At 49.1% G+C, this 18,093-nt stretch overlaps 1 pseudogene across 1 annotated transcript; it reads right to left on the reverse strand.

The window, feature by feature from the left end:
• Positions 1-871: 871 nt before the first annotated feature.
• LOC307184426 (adenylate kinase isoenzyme 1-like) lies at positions 872-18,063 on the reverse strand (annotated as a pseudogene). Its single transcript has 5 exons — positions 18,003-18,063; positions 16,253-16,452; positions 15,240-15,355; positions 1,865-2,059; positions 872-1,130 (listed from the first exon to the last, which is right to left on the reverse strand). The product of its transcript is annotated as an adenylate kinase isoenzyme 1-like (transcript).
• Between the last annotated feature and the right edge of the window lie 30 nt (positions 18,064-18,093).

The following is an 18,093-nucleotide window of genomic DNA, read 5'->3' on the forward strand; positions in this document are numbered from 1 at the left end:
ATGTTTGTTCTTTATAGATGTTGTAAAAGCCTGATGACGGTGATTGGAAATTACAAGCTTTGTGTTGTGTTGGTTTTTTTGTTGTTTTTTTTTTTTTAACCAGAATTATAAGAAAAGATAGTTTTCTGCAGGCGCATTGTGCTTTCCTAACTCTGCCCCCCACCCCTTTTTTGGTTAAATAAAGTGCTTTTTGTCTAAAACGGCGTGCTGGCCGCAGTTGTGTTTGCAGAGGAAACAAGCTGAAGAGGAGCTTGGCCCATGAGAGTGGGGTGTTGGCCCCCCAAAGACTGGCCGCCTGGTCTTGTAGGAAGGGAGAAGCAGGCAGAGCCCCAGCAGTGCAGTCCTCCCCCAGCGTTCCAGCCTCTGGGAACGTGGGGAGCAAGGCCCCCAGGAGGGTCCCCAGGGACAGGTGTTCCCATGGATACAGCCTGCCACCACAGCAAACCCATGGCCGGCCGTGCCTTGCGGGACTCAGCCTGGCCCTGATGGCATGTCTAGCTGTGGCCTGTTTGCTAGCGAGCCCTGAGGTGGAAACCTGGCCTGTTGAAAGGAAGGGCGTCCTTTCCAGTGGTTTGTGGCAGTCTAAGGACGAGGACAGAAGATGGGACGGTGGTCTGAGAGGCCACTTGAGCTGCTGGGCCCAGGGGTGAGTGTGCGGAGGCATGCTGTTTGCCTGGGGTGTTCCTCTGGGATTTAGGGTTGAAATCCCAGCACTGAGAAGCTCGGCAGTCACACTCAGAATCTGGATGTCTGGGCCCGCAGGCTTCGGTAGCAGGAGCAGCAACAGCTGCCGCCTCCAGGTGGGGCTGCTCATGGCCCCCATGACCTTCCAGATTAATTAGGGACCTGTCCTAGCAGGAGTGCCCCTTGGTGGCCCCCAGTCAGACCACCTGTGGGGCAGTGGGCCTAGGGAAGAGGGAGGTTGTCGATTTGGGGTCACGTGGGGGAGTCAGCTTAGATTGGAACCCCAGGCTCCCCTCACCAGGCGTCTCACCTCAGGCCAGTGCACCCTCTCTGAGCTCTGGGGCAAGGGGAAAGTCGGAGCCCCCGGCCCTCTCCTGACTCACTGTAGACTTGATGACAGAGCAGCACTTGGCAAAAATGTTTTCTGGAGCTGCTTCTGCCAAGATCTAGAGAAGGGGAGCCAAGGGGTGTCAGTTCTGAGTATCGCAGGGTCACTGCCCTCCACCCCCTGACGGAGGGGGTGACAGGTTCGCAGGCCCCTTTTAGTTGCTGGTAAAGGACTGAGAGGTGCACCCCAGGGCCGTGTGGATGAGGAGACGGAAATGGTCAGGAGGGCTGCCTTGCAAGGCTATGCGTTAACTAACAGCTGGGCACAAACTGTGTGGGATGCTGTCCCTGGGAACAGGCCATAGGACCAGGGTTGTGCCAGGCTAGCTCACCCCCTTCCCATCCCATCCTTGGTGGTTGAGGCTAGTTTCTCTCTTGCTCTTACCTTTGGTTGCGGGAGGGGAACAGGAATGACACCAGAGTTCTCTGTCCTCACAGCAGTGAAAGTACAGGAGTTGCATGGGTCACTTTAGGATTAAGATATCCCTGCTTTCTACCTTGAAAACACATGGCTGGCTTTGATTTGAGCTGTGTGTGTGTGTGTGTGTGTGTGTGTGTGTTTAATTTTGCAGTTTTGGAGCCATTCTGTTTAGACCTTCCGTGTCATACCTGGGAGGCCACAGCCTGCACCCATTCTGCCTAATGGAAGAAATGGAACTCTCCAGTGTACATGCTGGGGAAACTGAGGCTCAGAGTTCTGGGATTCAGGGCTGCAGTATAACCCCTGTGCTGTTTCAGCTGGACTTGCTCCCCTGGAGGGCCAGGGGAGTGAGCAGCAAGCAGGGAGTACTTAGTTTCGGAGCAGGTTCTTCTGCTGGTAAAAGGCCAGGGTGGGCTCACACAGGGTGTAATGCATCTCCAGGCGCTGGCAGATGGCCGACTTGCAGTCAGAGGCCCGGCACTCCACCTGGCCCCGGTGCAGCGCTCTCCGGACCATTGTCTCCATGGAGCAGTCAAACACGATGACGAAGTTGGGGGCCTGGCCCACCTAGGCACCCGTGAAGGGGGCTGGGTGAGGAAGAGGCAGGGCGCACTGGCCCCCTGTGCACCCCCGCCCCAGAGATAGGAATCTAGGGTGGTGCGGCCCAGTAAAGAATAACCAGGCCCCTGGGTCCGTTTTACTTTTGGAGTTCCAAGTTTTTATGTGTTTATTTTTTGGACAGGTAGAGCAAAACAACACCACTGGGAAAGGGCGAAGAGTCTCCTTGCTGTTCCCAGGCACCCAGTTTCACCCTCCCTGGAAGCAACCAAGTTCTCTATTTCTTGCGTCTCCTTCCGGAAGTATTTTACGCACTTGCCAGGCAGATCTGGTTCTGATGTTCTTTTTCCTCCTTTTTCATACAGATGGTAAAGACATTGATTTGCCCTTGATTTTATTCACTTAGTAAGCTGGAGGTGGTTGCCCATTGGCACACGAGGAAGTTCCCGATCCTTTTTAATCACTATATAGTATGCTGTTGTGTGGATGTGTTATGGTTTACTTAACTGGTTCCTCGATGGGTATTTAGATTGAAATATCCCTTTTAAGATGGATTTAAGCAGTTTCTCCTTGCCTTCCTCTTGCCTAGACACTTTCATTGGGGAAAGTACAAGAGTTGCCAGCTCACCACTGCGCTGCCTCCCACTGCAGGGAGACCTCCCTGGGTCTCCGAGGCCGCCCACTGTGAGCCCCATCTCCTCCTACTTCCTCCAGAATTTCCTTGCAAAATAGAATCTGTCAGCACTTTAAAACAAAAACACAACCAAGTGGGATTCACTCCAGGAAAGCAAGGATGGTTCGATACAGTTGTGTTAATATCTTAAGTAAAGAAAAAGTCATATGAGAATTCTCAGAAACACAGAAAGAACAATTTAAAAGACAAAATTCACGCATTCGTGATTTGAAAAAAAAACAACACAACACTCGAAATTGGTAAATATATCCTCAGCCAGCATCTTATTTAATGGAAACTTGCTCTCCTGCTGAAGTTGGGAATAAGATAAAATTGCCCACTCTTATTTGCCTGGCGGCACAGTGGTTAAGAATCCACCCGCCAATGCAGGGGACATGGGTTTGAGCCCTTGTCTGGGAAGATCCCACATGCTGTGGAACAACTAAGCCCGTGCACCACAACTACTGAGCCTGTGCTCTAGAGCCCGTGAGCCACAACTACTGAAGCCCACGTAACTAGAGCCCTGCTCCGCAACAAGAGAAGCCACCGCAAAAAGAAGCCCGTGCACCACAACGAAGAATAGCCCCCACTCGCCGCAACTAGAGAAAGCCTGCATGCAGCAATGAAGACCCAGTGCAGCCAAAAATTAATTAATTAATTAATTTAAAAATAATTGCTCACTCTTGACGTTATGACTTAGTAAGATATGAGAGGATTAGCTAAAGCAACGAGATAAAAGAAAACAATGGGAGAAATCCGAATTGGAAAGGAGGAGATAAAATCATGTCTGTTTGCAGATGGTGTGATTCTATTTCTGGAAAACTCACGAAAATCAACAAACTAGTACAGACTTCAGAGAATTTGATAAAGTAACCGGATGTAGTATTAACATACAGAAGCCTACACGTATATGAAAATCACCAGTTAGAAATAAGAAAGAAGGCCCCGTTTACAGTAACATTACAAGCAACAAAAAAAATATATGTATAAAACACTCAGGCAAAACTTTTCCCAAAACTGTGCACTGCCTTTAAAGGAAGATCTTTAAGGAAAACTTAGGTAAAATATTCCTAAGTGACTCAAAAGGAGACTGGAACAAAAGGAAGAGATACATGTTCTTGGGTAGGAAGACTCAAGGTTACAAAGCAGTCAGGATGTTTCTAAATGAGTTTATAATCTTGATGTGATCCAAATGTGATTTTTTTTAGTGGAGATGGATTGATTCTAACATTCGTCTACAAAAATAAGCAGGACTATCCAGGAAAAACAAGGCAAAGAAAAGCAATGGGCGTTGGAGGTGGGGAAGGGGGCATCCAACCTACCAGATATCAAAACATGGTAAAGCCGCCATCCTTAAACCAGTGCACAGGTGGACAGACAGACCCCTGGAACAGAATGGCAAGTCCAGACTCGGGTGAATATGGAAAGTTGGTATGTGGCTGGGGTGCCACCTCAAGTCAATGGAGAAAGGACAGACTTTTAAATAAATGGTGTGGGGACAACTGTATTCACCATTTGGAATCCTTACCAAATTTCCCCAACTAGGATGTGTTCCAATGGATCACAGACATAAATGTAAGAAATAAAACTATACAAGTACTAAAGAAACCATGGATGAATTAATTACCTTATAACCTGGGATTGAGAAAAACAACAACCATGATGTCTCAAAATTCAGGAGAAATAACAGAAAATATTGATAAGTTGGATGAAAGTTTTAAAAATAATTTCTGCATGTGAAAGAGGCACAATAGGGAGTCCCTGGCAGTCCAGAGGTTAGGACTCAGAGCTTTCACTGCCATGGCCCTGGGTTAAATCCCTGGTCAGAGAACTAAGATCTCACAAGCTGTGCCACGTGGCAAAAAAGAAAAAAAAAAAAAGGCACAATAAATCAAGGTCAAAAAAAAATTGACAAACTGAACTGGGGGGAAAATTTGCAAACCATATCACAAACAGCTAATATACAAAGAGTTTCTAAAAATCAAGAAGAAAAAGACCAACAGTCCACTAGGGGGGAGAAAAAGGGAGCAAAAGATGTAAAGACTGCACCAAAGAAGAAGTGAAAATGGCCCTAGAACTTTGGAAAAGATGCCCAACCTCATTCATCATAAGAGAAATGCCCATTTAAAACCACCGAAATACCATTTCACACCTAAGCAGGTTGACAAATGGCTAGTGGCAATGCGGAACAAAGAGGAGAGTGATGCCATCAATCAAAATTATTGACACATTTCTCTTTAACCCCGCAATTCCACTCCTGAGAACCCATCCTAAAGACGCTAGCAAAAATAAGCGCTACATGAAGGTGATTGAGTGGGGCATCGTTGATAGTGGGAAAAGATTGTGAACGGCTTGCTGTCTGTGGGCCGTCAGAGGAGTAAACAGTGGCGCTGCCACACAGCGGAATTCTGGTTGTAAAATGGGGCAAGGAAGAGGAGGACTTCTTGACACTGATGTGACATCTTCAGGGTATATCTGAACATTAAAAAAAGGAAGCCTGCTATATGTGGAATGCTACTTTCTGTGTGCACAGGGACACACACAAGCACGCACACGGTTTATATTTGCAAAAAGGACAATCCAAAAATTAAAACGGTTGCCTGCAGGGAAAGGAGAGCACAGTTTGGGGTGGGGGTGGATCTACCTTTTTATGTGACTTTGACTTTGGAATCATTACATGTGGTGCAAATTCAAATTTTTAATTTAAAAAAGCAATCCCCGGGACTTCCCTGGTGGCGCAGTGTTTAAGAATTCACCTGCCAGTGCAGGGTACATGGGTTCGATCCCTGCTCCAGGAAGATCCCACATTGCCGTGGAGCAACTAAGCCCGTGCGCCACAGCTACTGAGCCTGCGTGCTGCAACTACTGAAGCCCGCGCACCTATAGCCAGTGCTCTGCAACAAGAGAAGCCACCACGATGAGAAGCCCGCGCACCGCAACGAAGAGTAGCCCCCCGCTCACCACTACTAGAGAAAGCCCGCGCGCAGCAACGAAGACCCAACATAGCCACAATTAATTAATTAATTAAAAAAAAAGCAATCCCTAAACATCAAAAGCCAAGGTGAAATGAACGAACCCATGTGTCAATGTCACGCTGCAACTACACACAGAAAATAATTATCTCAAGGGACCCAGTGTTTTTGTGGTATGTCCACAGTGGGACCTATTGTAAAGGAAAACCAGAGCTGCAAACAGATCTTCCTTTGGTAGTTTTATTCTCAGTAGTTAAAATCGGTATGTTATTTGGAAACTATTTTACATCTAATGGAATAATGCAAATGACAATGTCAGTGGTTTTAGGAACCAGATTTTTTAGGGAAAAGAGAAGTAAAACACTGTGACATTAAGTGTGAGCTGGAAATAACAGTAGAACTTGTGATTTTTTTTTTCCTTTCAAAAGTCTGTGTTTCCTAGCTCTGTCCACTGGAAAGGCCTGGAAATGATGACCACCCGGCAGCAATGAGTACCCCTGGCACCCAGATGGGACACCACTGAAAAAGGGCCTTCATGGAGAAATGGCCGATTCCAGAGCTGGACCGGAAATGTGAAGGGGCGGGGGGCGGGTGTGAAGTCTTGTGCAGTAAGAAAGCAAGAGGGTGAGTGTGAAATGGGGCTGTGTCCAGAGGATGCTATGCAATGTGAGAGGGCTACTTTTGGCCAGAGATGGGACAGCTTGAGCAACAACAAAAAAGAAGACTGGGGCTTCCCTGATGGCACAGTGGTTAAGAATCTGCCTGCCAACGCAGAGGACACGGGTTCGAGCCCTGGTCCAGGAAGATCCCACATGCCACGGAGCAACTAAGCCATGCGCCACAACTACTGAGCCTGCGCTCTAGAGCCCATGAGCCACAGCTACTAAGCCCGCGTGCCACAACTACTGAAGCCCACATGTCTAGAGCCTGTGCTCCACAACAAGAGAAGCCACTGAAATGAGAAGCCCGTGTACCGCAATGAAGAGTATCCCCCGCTCACCACAACTAGAGAAAGCCTGGGTGCAGCAATGAAGACCCAATGCAGCAATCAATCAATCAATAAATAAATAAATCTATTACAAAAAAAGAGTGATTATCGCCATGATCAGAAAGACTACATGGGGCTTCCCTGGTGGCGCAGTGGTTGAGAATATGCCTGCCAAAGCAGGGGACATGGGTTCGAGCCCTGGTCTGGGAAGATCCCACATGCCGCGGAGCAGCTGGGCCCGTGAGCCACAACTACTGAGCCTGCGCGTCTGGAGCCTGTGCTCCGCAACAAGAGAGGCCGTGATAGTGAGAGGCCCGCACACCACAATGAAGAGCGGCCCCCGCTTGCCACAACTAGAGAAAGCCCTCGCACAGAAACAAAGACCCAACACAGCCAAAAATAAATAAATATATATATATATATATATTTTTTTTTTTTTTTTTTTTTTTTTTTGCAGTACGCGGGCCTCTCACTGTTGTGGCCTCTCCCGTTGCGGAGCACAGGCTCCGGACGCGCAGGCTCAGCAGCCATGGCTCACGGGTCCAGCTGCTCCGCGGCATGTGGGATCTTCCCGGACTGGGGCACGAACCCGTGTCCCCTGCATCGGCAGGCGGACTCTCAACCACTGCGCCACCAGGGAAGCCCAATAAATATATTTTTTAAAGGGCTTAATACATTAAAAAAAAAAGACTACAAACAATAAATGCTAGAGAAGGTATGGAGAAAAATGAACCCTCCTACACCATTAGTGGGAACGTAAATTGGTGCAGCCGGTATGGAAAACAGTATGGAGGTTCCTTAAAAAACTAAAAATAGAACTACCATATGATCTAGCAATCCCACTCCTGGGCATATACCTGGAGAAAACTCTGATAAATGCACCCCAATGTTCATAGCAGGACTGTTACATAGCAACCAAGACATGGAAGCAACCTAAGTGTCCATCAACAGAGGAATAGATGAAGAAAATGTGGGGCTTCCCTGGTGGCGCAGTGGTTGAGAGTCTGCCTGCTGATGCAGGGGATGCGGGTTCGTGCCCCGGTCCTGGAAGATCCCACATGCCGCGGAGCGGCTAGGCCTGTGAGCCATGGCCGCTGAGCCTGCGCGTCTGCAGCCTGTGCTCCGCAATGGGAGAGGCCACAACAGTGAGAGGCCCGCGTACCGCAAAAAAAAAAAAAAGAAAGACAATGTGGTACCTATATATATACACAATAGAATATTACTCAGCCATAAAAAAGAACAAAATAATGCCATTTGCAGCAACATGGATGGATCTAGAGATTATCATACTAAGTGAAATAAGTCAGACAGAGAAAGACAAATATATGATACCACTCATATGTGGAATCTAATTTTTTAAAAATGACACAAATGAACTTGCTTACAAAACAGAAACAGACTTACAGATGTCGAAAACAAACTTATGGTACCAAAGGGGAAATGTGGCAGGGAGGGATAAATCAGGAGCTTGGGATGAACACACACACACTACTATATATAAGATAGATAACCAACAAGCACCTACCGTGTAGCACCGGGAACTCTACTCAATATTCTGTGATAACCTATATGAGAGAAGAATCTGAAAAAAAATGAATATATGTATGGGTATAACTGAATCACTTTGCTGTACACCTGAAACTAACACAACATTTTAAATCAACTATACTTCAATAAAAAATTTTTTACAAAGACTAATTGAAGCACTTTAAATACACAGAGATGCTTGAGTTGGTAAGGATGAGAGAGAACAAAACGAAGGAAGACCAAATAACGAACCTCACGGTCACCATCGGAAATGAGTAGTACACCCAACCTCAGTCTGAAAATGGGCCCTGGTAGGGGAGAAGATAAGCATGTATCCCACCTGTCTGGTAGGAACTATATTTCAGGATAACCAGACAGCCCTGGTTGAGGAAGGACATTTCTTCTTTAGGGAAGAATTCCAGCTAATTGACGTGGGGGGAAAATGACTAAAAGAGAAACGTACAGCTTTCGAATTGATTCAGAATATGAATTAATTGATGCCAACAACGAATGAAACTGTAAGATAAGAGGCCGACAGGACATGTTACAGCAGCGCCTAGCTGACCCTGTACCAGTTTGTGAGGGCTGCCACACCAAGGACCAGAGACCAGGTGACTCCAACCACAGAAACTCCATGTCCTCACAGTCCTGGAGATTGGACATCTGAGATGGAGGTGCCGGCAGGGTGGATTCCTCCGGCCGCCTCTCCTTGGCTTGTAGATGGCCGTTTTCTCCCTGTGTCCTCACACAGTCACTCCTTTGTCTGTGTCCTAATCTCCTCTTCTTATAAGGACACCAGTCATATTGGGTTAGGACTGATCTTGAGGACCTTTTAATGTAATCACCTCTTTAAAGACCCATCTCCAAATCCAGTCACATTCTGAGGTCCTGGGAGTTAGGGCCTCAACATATGGATTTGGGGGAGGGGGACACAGTTCAGCCCATAACAGATCACTTACTAAGAGCAGGGCAACCGGGCGTGAAGGAGCCTCCTTCCTGAATGATGCAGTACAAGCAAGGTATTGAACCACAGTGCTCTGCACCAAACTCACACTGAATTGGACAGAAAAGAACTGCAAGCACAACACGCATTCTGTTTTCCCCACTTTCCCAAGTTCACTGCCTGGGCCCTGGTGAACATTCAAACACCTGGGTCCTCTTAAATAACACATTGAAACACATGGAAAAAAACCAACTATGGCAAAGAGACAACTAAACATTGTGTGCTATCCGATAGGAGTTCACATCACCACCTATGAAGCGCACTTGAAAAAATGGAATCTAAGTTCCCAGCCAGACTCTAGACATGCTACCAATTCACAGGCCACATAGAGGAGAGGGGAGCATGATAAGAAAACAAAAAAACACTCTGCAATCAGCAAAATCCCTGCTGTGCAAAATAAAGAGAACCAAAGACTAGGTTTCTTCAATAAATAAAAAGAGACGGGACTTCCCTGGTGGTCCAGCGGTTGAGATTCCACGCTCCCATTGCAGGGGACCCAGCTTCCAACCCTGGTCAGGGAACTAGATCCTGCACGCCTGCCACAACTAAAGAAAAAGATCCCACATGCTGCAGCTAAGACCTGACACAGCCAAACAAACAAATAAATAAAATTTATTTTTGAAAATAGGTTTTAAAAATAGACAGAGATGGAAGGAGCATAAAGCACGTTTACGCTACACTGTAGTCTATTAATCAATATTTTTGAAAATAAGTTTAAAAAAATAAGAGGGATGGAAGGAGTATAAAGCACGTTTACACTACGCTGTAGTCTGTTAGGTGTGCCATAGCATCATGTCTTTTAAAAATGTACATACCTTCATTTAAAAATACGTTCTTGCTAAAAAATGCTAATCATTGCGCCTTCAGCGAGTCGTAATCTTTTTGCTGGTGGAGGGTCTGGCCTCTATGGCTGCTGACGGATCAGGGTGATGGTTGCTGACGGCTGGGGTGGCTGCCGCGATTTCTTAAAATAAGACAACAGTGAACTCTGCTGCATCAATTGACTCTTCCTTTTTTTTTGCGGTACGCGGGCCTCTCACTATTGTGGCCTCTCCCGTTGCGGAGCAACAGGCTCCGGACGCGCAGGCTCAGCGGCCATGGCTCACGGGCCCAGCCGCTCCGCGGCATGTGGGATCTTCCCGGACCGGAGCACGAACCCGGGTCCCCTGCATCGGCAGGCAGACTCCCAACCACTGCGCCACCAGGGAAGCCCCTGACCCCTCCTTTTATGAACCATTTCTCTGTAGCGTGCTGTGCTATTTGATAGCATTTTACCTGCAGCAGAACTTCTTTCAAAACTGAAGTCAATCCCCTCAAACCCTGCCGCTGCTTTATCAACTAAGTTTCTGTCATATCCTAAATCCTTTGTTGTCATTGCAACAATCGTCACAGCGTCTTCACCAGGGGTAGCTTCCATCTCCAGAAACCACTCTCTTTGCTCATCCATAAGAAGCAACTCCTCACCTGTGAAAGTTTTATCCTGAGATTTCAGCAGTTGTCCCATCTTCAGACTCCACTTCTAATTCTAGTTCTCTTGCTGTTTCCACAGCATCTGCAGTGACTTCCTCCACTGAAGTTTTGAACCCCTCAAAGTCATCCATGAGGGTTGGAATCAACTTCTCCCAAATTCCTGTTAGTGTTGATATTTGACCTCTTCCCACAAATCATGAATTTTCTTTTCTTTTCTTTTCTTTTTTGGCTGTGTCTTGAGGTATGTGGAACTTCCCCAACCGCGGATCGAACCCATGCCCCCTGCAGTGGAAGCATGGAGTCTTAACCACTGGACCACCAGGGAAGTCCTCATGAATGTTCTTAATGGCATGTAGAATGGTGAATCCTTTCCAGAATGTTTCCAACTGACTTCAGAGGAATCACTATCTATGGCAGCTATAGCCTTACAAAATGTGTTTCTTAAAGAATGAGACTTGAAAGTTGAAAGGATTCCTTGATCCATGGGCTGCAAAATGGATGTTATGTTAGCAGGCATGGAAACAACAGGAATCTCCTTGACCATCGCCGTCAGAGCTCTTGGGTGACCAGGTGTATTGTCAACGAGCAGTAATATTTTGAAAGGAACCTTTTTTTCTCAGCAGTAGGTCTCAACAGTGGGCTTAAAATACTCAGTAAACCATGTTGTCAGCAGATGTGCTGTCATCCAGGCTTTGTTGTTCTATTTACAGAGCACAGGTAGAGTAGATTGGGCATAATTCTAAAGGGCCCTAGGATTTGGGGAATGGTAAATGAGCATTGGCTTCCACTGAAAGTCACCAGCTGCATCTTGTTAGCTGACATCCCTAACAAGAGAGCCAGCCTGACCTTTGAAGCTTGGAAGCCAGGCATTGACCTCGCCTGTCTAGCTATGGAAGTCCTAGATGACATCTTCTTCCAATAATAGAAGGCTGTTTTATCCACACTGAACATCTGCTTAGTGTAGCCACCTTCCTGAATGGTCTTAACTAGATCTCCTGGAGAACTTGCTGCAGCTTCTACACCAGCACTTGCTGCTTCCCCTTGCACTTTGATGTCATGGAAACGGCTTCTTTCCTTAAACCTCATGAACACAGCTCGGCTGGCCTCACACTTTTCTTCTGCAGCTTCCTCACCTCTCTCAGCCTTCCAAGGACTGAAGAGAGTTAGGGCCTTGCGCTGGATGAGGCTTTGACTTAACGGAATGTTCTGGCTGGTTTGATCTTCTATCCAGACCACGAAAACTTCCTCCATATTAGCAATGAGGCTGTTTCACCTTCGTATCATTCACGTATTCACTGGAGTAGCACTCTTAACCTCCTTCAAGGACTTGTTCTTTGCATTCACAACTTGGCTAACTGTTCGGCACGAGAGACCCAGCTTTCAGCTTATCTCAGCCTTTGACATGCCTTCCTCACCAAGCTTCATCATTTCTAGCTTTTGATTTAAAGTAAAGGACATACAACTCTTCCCTTCACTTGAACACTTGGAGGCCGTTGTAAGGTTACTAACCGATCTGATTTCAATACTGTTGTGTCTCAGGGAATAGGGAGACCAGAGGAGAGGGAGAGAGATGGGGGAACAGCCGGTCAGTGGAGCAGTCAGAACACACACAACGTTCATTGATTAAGTTCGCCGTCTTATATGGGTGCAGTTCACGGCACCCCAAAGCAATTACTACAATAGTAACATCAAAGATCACTGATCACAGCTCATCATAACAAATATAATCATGATGAAAAAGTTTGAAATATTGTGAGAATTACCAAAACGTGACACAGAGATACGAACTGAGCAAAAGTTGTTGTGAAAATGGTGCCGATAGACTTGCCCAACGCAGGGTTGCCACAGACCTTCGATCTGTGAAAAAATGTAATAAAGCAAAGAGCGTCAAACTGAGGTCTGCCTGTAGATGAAAAGGACAGAGACAAAGCAACCCATCGCATTGGGCCAACCTTACTTAAATCCCGATTAAAACAAGATGTGAAAAGAAAAAGATTTTGAGGTGTTCACGGGAATTTGCATAATGATTGGTTATTTGATGACACGAAGGATATTAAGGTGTAATAACAGAAGCGTGATACCATTTTACAAAAGTCTTTATCTTTTAGGAAATATATACTAGAATATTCATGGATTAAAAAGAAAAGCACATGGGATTGACGTATATACACTAATATGTATAAAATAGATAACTAATAAGAACCTGCTGTATAAAAAAAAAGCACAAAATGGATGGAACCTGAATCTATTGTAAGAACGCCTGTCGTTAACTTTCAGTGTACAGCGCCAATGAGGAATGGAAGGAGACAAATAATGCCTGTGGGACAGTCCCAAGGATGAGAGTTTGTACAAGACAAATGACCCAGAGTCTTCAACGAGTCAAGGGCAGGAGGGAAGCAGGGAGGGAGGACTGTCCGCCTTGGAGTAGGAGACGCCCCGTGAGGACCTCGTTTTACTCATAACTCTGACCAGCTGGGAATCAAAGAGACATTTTTCAGCTGTGGGGGAAATGCAGCTGTGGATGGGGGCATCGGGTAGTCTCAAGGGATTCACATTAATCATCTGAGATGCTGTTGGGTGAGGAAACGCTCATAATGGGATTCGGGATGGGCTTCAGAACACATAATTGGCAATCTTGACGTTTGGCACCGATAAAGTAAGTGTGGCCAAACCATGATCATGTGGGACTTCCCTGGAGGTCCAGTGGTTAAGACTGCGCTTTCACTGCTGAGGGCCCGGGTTCGATCCCTGGTTGGGGAACTAAAATCCCATAAGCTGCACAGAGTGGCCAAAAGAAACAAAAAACACTCTTTTAAGCCAGAGCCCCATTTATCTTCATTTTGTCACTTCTGAGAGCCACACAGTTACCAAAGAAAAGCATGTCTCCTGTTCCTCTTAGTGTGAAGCCACCATGCAAGCAGGACCCTAAATGGGCCTCTGTGAAGGAGAGGGAGAGGGTGGGTATAGGGGGGATGGCGGAGGGCACAGAGGGCACATCCCGTCCACATGGTGAAAATCGTGGCCTCTATCCTGGCTTGGCCACCTAAATGGTGTGACCCGGGCAAGCTCCCGGATCCCTCAGTGAAAAAAGCAGGGTGCTGACTGTGCGGGCACCTGGAACGTTCCAGAAGATCAGAGTTCATCTGTGCAGAGGGTCGAGACCAGCTCCGGGCTGGTAAAAAGCTCTGGAGGAGTTCACACTGCTGTTGCCATGGGGATGTGCAGGCCCCTGTGTTGCCAAGTCAGATGTTTTTCAACAGAAGCTGGGAGTTTTGATGTGGCATCTCTGGATTTTTGAAATTTAAAACAAAAAAAGTGTCAAACGCCGAAGAGTCCAAACTGAACATATCGGTGGATTCCATGGGGCCCGAGCGCCAGGAGTTTGTAGCCTCTGCCCTGATGCTTTGCAGCCACTTGGGGAGCCCATCCAGCTGGCATGGGTGACCGGGTGCCTACTTTAGGCCAGGCGCTGGCCTGGCGCTGAGCCAGTCATTAGCCTGGTCTTTGCCCGCCCGGCTCCCAGACCAGGAGAGGGAGCCCAGTATTTGCCGTTTACCTTCGTCCCAGGGAGCCCGACAGAATTGCTTTAGTGGAGGTGCGCACAGAGGGCGGGGCCCCACCGACGGCCCCTCCCAGCCCCTGTCGGCGCCCCGCTACGCCACGACCTTTGTCTGATTCCCTCCCCCGTGCCTGAATGTGTTTCTGCTGGCGTCCAGCAAGTCCCAGGAAAGCCCGGAGGCCCCCAGCCTGCCGCAGTTTCTCTCTTCCTACTCAGGTGTCCGGATGGATGACTTTTCATGATGTTGGTCTTGCGTGTCTGGCTGGCTCCACCGCTCAGCTCTGCACAGGGGTCCCCCCTGGACCCCCCAAACTGAAGTAGCCCACTCGCACGTCTCCAGATGCCATTCTGTGTCCTGTTCTTCGCTGCACTTACCGCTACCAGAAATGTGTTTTGTACGGAACGTGTTGCTGGTCCCTGTCTGCTGCATCCTAACAGCAGGGACCCCATGTGTCTGGTGAAGTCCAGAGGACTTAGCTTGTCCTCAAGAACTATTTCGGGCACAGGAGGTTAAATAAATAGATGAACGGAGAGTTACATTCCATCTTTACGGCTCAGAAATGATGCTAAATCCACCTGCCACTCAGTGGGCAAATAGTTTGTTTACCGGGCGCCAGGGACTGTGCGGGGAGATGTTAAAATGACTTTGTCCACGACTTCCCCGGCGGTCCAGTGGTTAGGACTCTGCGCTTCCACTGCAGGGGGCACAAGTTCGATCCCTGGTTGGGGAACTAAGATCCCGCATGCTGTGCGGTGCAGCCAAAAACACCAAACCCAAACCAAACAAAATGACTTTGTCCCCACCCTCGGAGAACTCACCAGCTCTTCACCCGGGTTCTAGATGCTTCCAACAATCTCCTCACTGTCCCCTAGATAACGCAAAACTCCATTTCCCTGTCAACAACTCCTCTCCCCCGGGGTCTTGCCCCTTCAGATCTCCATCCAAGGTGGGGAGGAGACCCGGCTTCGCACCCTCGCAGGTGTTGGGGTCACTCACAATGTGCTCAAACTCCTTGGCTTGCCTCAGCTCCCGGGGGAAGCCGTCAATGAGGAAGCCCCGGCTGTCCAGGCAGGACAGCATGTGGTCACTGATCATATCAAGGATATGACACCCTGGGGAGGGAAGGGGAGGCTGCATTCGGGGCTCAGGGCCCCTCACCTGCAAGGTCACCTTGACAAGTTCTGGTGTATTTGGGGGAACACCCACTGCTGGGGTCTCTGGAAGCACTTTTTTTTAAAATTTTTATTTATTTTTGGCTGTGTTGGGTCTTCGTTGCTGCGCACGGGCTTTCTCTAGTTGCGGGGAGCGGGGGCTACTCTTCGTTGTGGTGCGCGGGCTTCTCATTGCGGTGGCTTCTCTTGTTGCGGAGCACGGGCTCTAGGCGTGCGGGCTTCAGTAGTTGTGGCTCGCTGGCCCTTAAGCACAGGCTCAGTAGTTGTGGCGCACGGGCTTAGCTGCTCTGCAGCATGTGGGATCTTCCCGGACCAGGGCTTGAACCCGTGTCCCGTGCATTGGCAGGCGGATTCTTAACCACTGCGCCACCAGGGAAGCCCTGGAAGCACTTCTGAGAACGGGGCTCGGCCACGGTCCTCTGGGCGGGTGTCTGCCACACGCCAGGCTTGCTGGGCTCGTTTGCTCATCACTGTCAAGAGGAACTGGGGTGACCTCCATCTTACAGTGAGGAATCGGGGGCAGAAGGGGCCACTGACATACAGGCCCGGGGTCACAAAGGGAATAAATACTAGCTAAGTTTACTGAGCATTTCTTAAGGGCCAGGAACTCTGCCAAGCGCTTTATAGGAACGACATCACCTGACCCACACCCCAGCCTTCTGCTGGGGGTCCAGCTGCTCTCACATTTTACAGTTGAGGACACAGAGGCTCAGGGCAGCAAAGCAGCAGCCAGTGGCCCCAGACTTTGAGGCCCCTTGGCTCCCACAGGGCCTTCCCGGGAAGCTCCTCCCGATGTATGCCCTTCATCCCTCTGCCCCCGCACCCGGGACCTCTCACTGTGGGCACCAGGAGCCCCTGCAGCATGACGTCATGAATCTTCGGGCCCTGCCGGGTGCCTTGTTGGGCCTTCTGCCACAGCAGCTGGCCCAGCCCCATGTGGCAGAAGCCGTACTTGTTCGCCATGTTCTTGCACTGTGTCTCTCTGCCGCAGCCTGGGCCGCCCATCACGAAGATGATCAGGGAGGACTTGAGGATGTCTGCAGTGCCCAGGCAGGAAGGAGGGAGAGGGGTTGGTGCCTGTAGGGGCCAGCGAGCGGGCACCACGGTGACTGTGTCCACAGCTCAGTGTGTGTACTTGGTGACACCGGACACAGGTCTGCTGGCAGAACTACTTCTGCCCTAGGGTGGCATCTGGGGGTGTGGGTCCACGCCCAGTGGTATATCCAGGCATGGCGCACATTAGTGCTGCTGCGGGTTGTGTGGATGAGGATGGGAACCCAAGCAGTCCAGGCCCTTTGCACGCAGCATATCCTTGAAGCGTCACAACGGCCCCATCATCCCATTTTACAGCTGAGGAAACTGAAGCTCAGAGAGGGGCAGGGACTTGACCATCCCTCCCGTCTCACCCGTTTCCCGTCTACTTTTACTGCATTCCAGCCCAGTGGAATTGGCTGTCCCTTGAACTCATCACCCTGCTGCTGTCGTACCCACCCCCGCTCACCGCTCCCCACCCCTGGAATTCCCTACCCTAGTTCCCTTCAGGACACAGCTCACCCATCAGGTCTTCTCTAAGCTCTGCCCAAAGAGCCTCCCACTCCATCATTCCCAGTCTTTTTTAATAAATTTATTTATTTATTTTTGGCTACGCTGGGTCTTTGTTGCTGTGCGCAGGCTTTCTCTAGTTGCAGAGAGGGGTGGCTACTCTTTGTTGCGGTGCGCGGGCTTCTCATTGTGGTGGCTACTCTTTGTTGTGGAGCATGGGCTCTAGGAACGCGGGCTCAGTAGTTGTGGCTCGCGGGCTCCAGAGCGCAGCCTCAGTAGCTGTGGCGCACGGGCTTAGTTGCTCCACGGCATGTGGGATCTTCCCGGACCAGGGCACGAACCTGTGTCCCTCGCATTGGCAGGCAGATTCTTAACCACTGCGCCACCAGGGAAGTCCCTCATTCCCAGTCTTAGAATCCCATTCCCTCCAGCAATGGCCACGATCAGTAATGACTCTGCCTGTTTACTTGTTCTTGTCTCCCCAGCCAGACTCTGTACTCCATGAGGACAGGGTCTATCTGTCTTTCTCGTCCCTATATTTCTAGTAGTTGGCATGGTTTCTGACATATCGTAGTGGATGAGGAATAGATGAATGTCCGTAACTATCAGACACATCTATGGAGTGCTGTAGTCTATGATGCAGTTTTGTTGTCTTGCTTCCCTCCCCTTTTTCTTAGCCAACTCCTAGTTTAAACCTTCCCTCTTCCCTGAGCCCTCAGGGCCACCTGCTCTTTCCCTGTGGCAGCCCTGTTCCTCCTGGGTTGTAGATAGCATTTTCGGAGACTGTCTCCACCACACTGTAATCTCCAAGAGGACAGGGAGCTGGTTTGCCACATTCACCGTGGACTGCCCAGAACCCTGCACAGCAACCGCTAAACTGGATCGCTGAATGACTGACCCTGAGCATGCGCAGTTCTGTGACTACCACGGTGGGGGAGGAGGGGCGTGGGGGGGTGGACTTGGGGGGGTGGGGTACCTGTATTTTCCTGCCCTACACAGTCTCCTTCCCTTCCCCCCAGTAAGCCAGCCACCCCCGCGATATTACCCTTCTCCTGGGGCCTCAGGGGCCTGCCCATTTGGGGCAGCTTGGACTTGCACAGACCCATCCTGCCAGCAGCCCATGGGGTGATCGCGCC

Source organism: Stenella coeruleoalba, assembly GCF_951394435.1.
Source record: "Stenella coeruleoalba genome assembly, chromosome: 3".
Classification (NCBI taxonomy): Eukaryota; Metazoa; Chordata; class Mammalia; order Artiodactyla; family Delphinidae; genus Stenella; species Stenella coeruleoalba.